General features: G+C 45.9%; 1 long non-coding RNA gene across 1 annotated transcript; it reads right to left on the bottom strand.

Annotated features, from left to right (window-relative positions):
* Positions 1 to 399: 399 nt before the first annotated feature.
* On the bottom strand, positions 400 to 3,887 carry LOC115093293. The gene is made up of 3 exons (XR_003857269.1): positions 3,799 to 3,887; positions 3,000 to 3,135; positions 400 to 939 (listed from the first exon to the last, which is right to left on the bottom strand). It is a non-coding gene; the product is annotated as an uncharacterized LOC115093293 (long non-coding RNA).
* Between the last annotated feature and the right edge of the window lie 1,342 nt (positions 3,888 to 5,229).

A 5,229-nucleotide genomic window follows, 5' to 3' on the forward strand; every position in this document is an offset into this window, starting at 1 on the left:
GACAGCATGCCTGTACAACCCCAGAGGCCTTACTAGTCCCAAGGGCAAGGAGGAGTCTCCTCCAAATCAGGCCCTCAGTGCCACACTTAATGGCTGGCACAGGCTGTCTCCCCACAGTGGCAGCCATCTCTCCTCCCTCCCTGGGATTGAGGGAGTTGCCCTTGCAGCCTGCTCAACCCCTAGCTAGCCCTAGTGGGCAGCAGGCTACAGCTCAAATCTGATGTGTCACAGTGTACAGCCATGGGGCTGGGTCGCTCATTCTGGTTTTTACCAAAACATGCCGTCACTCTAGAGTCTACAGTTGCATTACCAAGGAATCTGCATTAAACATGGCAGAGTTCATTTTTATGTGAAATGTACTGTTCCTTTTCTTATTCACTGTACAAATAAGCCTACACATATTTATTGGTTATTTCATGCCTTCAGTGCCCAGGACAGGGTGGTGCTATTCACACATATACAATGACTTCAAATCTGTAGAATTCATCAGCTGTGTACATGCAATTATGTGGAGGTTTTTCAAAGAATGCAGAAGAGATATTCAGGGTTAGCTGAGGGGATGTGGTGCTTTGTCCTGTGGCATTGTGGTCCTGTGCTGAAATGCTTGCACACCTCAGACTTTCATAGACCCGTGTGAGTGACTTAAGCATTTCCATGCACTAGCAGAGGCCTGAGGTCTGAAATATCAGTATATAGCAGAAGATAAGCAGGCAAGTCTTGGAAAGTTATACGACAATTAGAATGGAAGGATATAGTACAGAAAAGCCTTAATGTTAGACGACATGAGTAGACAATGCCAAGTCCTTCTTGTGTTTTAGTAATGTTTCATGAAAAGGTCTTCACGAGGAGCTCATGCTGTCACCTGTTTTCCCAGCTCTCCAGTTGTAAGGAGCTGTCAGACTTCCTCAAACGTCACAGCTGAAGGACTCGCTGTGATAGCTGCAAAGGAAATGGTAGCAAGGGTGTTCAGTCACATACAGGGCTAATGGAGATGAAGGACTTGATCAGTGATGTGTTTCAGACCACCTGAAAGGCAAGCTGTGCCAGTTTTGTCCCCATATTTCAAGAAGTCCAGAATTGCACAGCAGCTTCAAAGAGCCCGCTTTATGACTCCGTGACCTGAATGCGTGTGTTACAGAAGTTCTGTGTGTGTGTGTGTGTTTGTGTGAGAGACTCGTAGATGCTCTATGGTGTTTGTGACAGGTAGGGCGTGAGTAATTGAGTATGGTTGTGTGTATGTCTTGTGTTGGGGTGGGGGATGGGTGTAGTGTAGAGGGGGGGGGTTGTATCTAGGTGGGGTGGCTGGGTGACAGATGTATGGGTAGTGTGCGGAGGCAGAGGTGGAGGAGGGTGTGGGGAGATTTGGTGTGAAGTGGTGGTGCATGCCCTACTCCATGTTCTCTCTTCTCTCCACCCTCCATCACCCCTTCCACTCCCCTCCCCCCAAATCAACAACACCTGATCCTCTTTTTCGGCTGAGAGGGCTTTGGGCTTTCCACCAGCCCTGTTTATTTTCTCTCTCTGCTGACAGCTCCTGCACTTCTGTTTTCCTTTTGTCTGTGCCCACTAGTCCTGCCTGTGACAAAACCTAAAACATGAGTGCATTTTTATTTCATAAAACATTCTAAAAAGATATCAGCTGAACACAAAGGAGAGAGGCCACATGAAAGCTTTCTGATGAAAGCTGCATGCGAAGGAGTAATGAGAGAGCTTGAGCTTGATGACTCCCTGATGAGAGACGGCAGGAGGTTTCACAGGGAGCAACCTGAAAGCACTGAGTAAATAGCATGTGGTCTGTTTCCAGGATGCAGAGCTATGCTGGGTGTGGAGATCTCTCCTTATCAATCCAGCACTCACTACAAAAATAATGTGATTTTACACATGTGCACTAATGAAAGTCTTCCTTCATTTACTGCGTCCTCTGATTCAGGAAATGATCTGCTTTATTGACTTTTTTTTTTTGTATTCCAGGGTGGGAGTGGCAGGGCTGGGCACCGGTCTCCCATCTGACTGTGTCCTAGGATTCCAAGAAACAGATGAAGTTGCTTTAGAAGGCTCCAGGTCCCAAAAGGGGCCAGCAGGATTGACACTCACTAGCCACTTTTCCTCCAGCTGTAGCACCGGGCCCCCCTCGAGCCTCCCATCTCCAAGCATTCCTTACCCAGCGAAGTTTTTCCAATGTGCACTGTTCCCCTCTCTAGTACACAATTTCTTTAATAGAAATAAAACTAAAAATATGTGCTTTCAAGATTATTTTTTAATCATGTTTCAATTTTACTTTGCCAACCTACAGAATTTCACAGTAGTCATACTGTAGCAGCCCTGGCCTTCGCTACTTTACACTGATCTACCTTTTTGTAGAAAATATCAAAATCTACAACAGGGTAGACACCCTGGAAGGTATGGAAAACATGAGGCGGCATCTAGTGAAGCTCAAGGAATGGTGTAGAGTCTGGCAGCTAAGATTTAATGCTAAGAAATGCAGTCAGGCATTTGAGCTGCAAACACCCAAAGGAGAAGAACAGTACAAGGAATGAATTTCTTCTCTGCATAAAACAAGAACAGGATCTGGGGGTGATTGTATTTGATGATTTTAAGGTGATAGCAAAAGCCAGAAAGATGCTTGGCTGCACAGGGAGAGGAATGGCTTAGCAGAAAAAGGGAGGTGATATTGCCCCTGCGTAGGTCCCTGGTGAGACCTCACTTGGAATACTGTGTACAGTTCTGGAGACCGCACCTTCAAAAGGATATAAACAGGATGGAGTCAGGCCAGAGGGAGGCTACTAAAATGCTCAGTGAATGCAGGGATGTGTAGTTCTGACTTCCCCAGTAAAACCAGACCAGATCAACTTGTTCTGAAAATCTGGAGTAGTTGGCAACCCTATTCTTATTACAGGGCTGAAAACAGTTCCCTAGCATGGATGGAAAGCTGCTGATCTCTTCCCATCATTCCAAGGTCTGTGTCTTGTGTGCTAGGGCTTCCTCGTCCTACTACTCACCTGAATCTGTGCCTGGACTTGTGGCCCCCATAGCAGGTGTTCTCTCAGAGGTGGAGGCAATATAGTAGCACTATGTTCAGAGAAATCCCATGTCCAATATTCATTTTGTATGTTTGTCTTGACCAGATTGTAAGCTCTACATAGAAAAGATTGTCACTCATCCTTATTTGTACAGTTCTGTATACATTTTATACTGCTATAGACATAATAAGCCAGGATCAATGTCCAGAGCAATCTCGTGCCAAAATTCCAGAGGACACCCACACCCAGGATCCACAGCTATCCCAAACTGAATATTCAAACTAAATTCATGCCTAGTGTCCAGAGCAAACCCCATACCCAATGTTGAGATTAACCGCTGCCCAATGTCCAGAACAAGCCTGTATTCAACATTCAGAGCAAGCCAACATCAGATCTATAAAGCATCCCAAATGTAACCATTGGAGTAAATGAAGCACAATATCTAGGAAAAGCCAAGCCCAGTGTCTGGAGCAACCTAACCTTAATGTGCAGAGCACTCCAACCCAATGGGCAATACATTTGGTTGGCGTGCTTTGTGCATTGCTGTCATGGGTCACCCCCTGGGCCCTGCATGACCTATTGACAGTTCTCTGAAACCCTCAGCTCAGAGCCAGCCACTTGCAGTTAAGAGCATTCTACTTTATGCCATGCATCAGTGTTCATGTCACACTCAAACCTTTCATTTCCTGTCCTGGGACACCAGGACCACCACAGAAAGATACTTTGGCAATCAGCTGTAGGCCAGCCCAATTCCCAAGGACCATATAGAATCTATTACCCAACTGTAGCTTTTGCAGATTCAAGGTCCAGGTGAACCCTCTCTCTTGGCTCTCCATCTGGTTCTCTTCCTTAAAAGATGCACTGACTCCACACAGCAGTTTTCTTTAATTAGCCTCAGCTGTTTCTCCCAATTATTAATATGCCTTTCTGAGCTCATTCTAATTAATTCTATGCGAAGGATCTCCAAACTACATTTCCCATGAGACCTGTGCTTCCTTTTCCTTCTGACTTTAGAATCCCCTAACCAACTCTTCTTCACATTTCCTTTCTGCCTTAAGGCAATGTTGCCCCACCCCCCCCCAGGAATTCCTTTTAGAGCTCCCTTGGTCTTCCGGATAACCTAAGTATCCTGTCTCTTCAAGCTGCTTCTGCCTATGTGAAACCCATGTTTTATCACAACTGCAAATTTAGTCTAATATCCAGATCAATTCAAACCCATTCCAGACCAAATTGTGCTTAATGTAGAGTTAACCTATGCTCTTTTTCCAGTGAAAACTGAGCCTAATATTCAAAGCAACCCTGTTACAGGATCCAGAGCAAATCCAGCCCAGCGTGCAGAGCAGTCAAGCCCAGTGTCTGGAGCTAGTTTGGAAACTGGGGGAAACTGAGCAAGGAAGCAATTTTTCGTTAATGCATAGATGGGAGAAGCACCTCCACTGTGTATGCTAGAGCTGCAAATCCAGGGTGTGTGTGTGTGTGTGTGTGTGAGACCCTCATCTTTGTCACATCTGTGATGCCTCTGAAACGAATGCCCACTCAGGTGTCACCTGCATCCCATACTCCAGCTGTGGATAAAATGTAGCTGACTACTGCTCTTCATTTCTGATCTGTCACAGTGCCTCTCATAGACATGTAGAATTGAATTTAGCAATCAGTCTAACTATATCCAGGTCGATCCAGCCTGAAGTCCTTAGGACCTGTGAACAGAAGCCAGTACCTTAGCACCTTCCCCTGTGTGCAGGTTTCCAAGAAGCACAGCCAGGATCCCCTTTGATTCTTTTTGCTCTGACAGGATGATCCTTAAGGCAAAAATTACAACCATTATAAAGGGCACTGATTGGCTCCCATAAAGGGAAACCAAACAAAGGTGAGAGCTTTGAACAGCGATATGATATAAGGAAACAGCAAACGTAAATGGGGCTCCCGGATTGAGGGGAGCCTAATCCAGTATTTGAAATTCCCAAAGAGCTCTGCAATCCCTCCTGGGCTGCACAAAATACAGAGCTGCACATCTCCCAAAGCTGAGAGAGAAAATCCAAGGCTTCCCACCAAAGAATGAGCAGGGGAAACTCTGAATAATCCTGGGGGAAAGAGGAGAAGCAGCAACAGCAAAATCTGTGGTACACTGCCACCAGGCCAGACATGACACCTGATGAGGGGCAATACGGATCAGCACCAGAACCTGAGCCATGGCCCTTGTGCTGCAATT

The sequence above is a fragment of the Rhinatrema bivittatum genome, chromosome 6, assembly GCF_901001135.1.
Source record: "Rhinatrema bivittatum chromosome 6, aRhiBiv1.1, whole genome shotgun sequence".
Lineage (NCBI taxonomy): Eukaryota > Metazoa > Chordata > Amphibia > Gymnophiona > Rhinatrematidae > Rhinatrema > Rhinatrema bivittatum.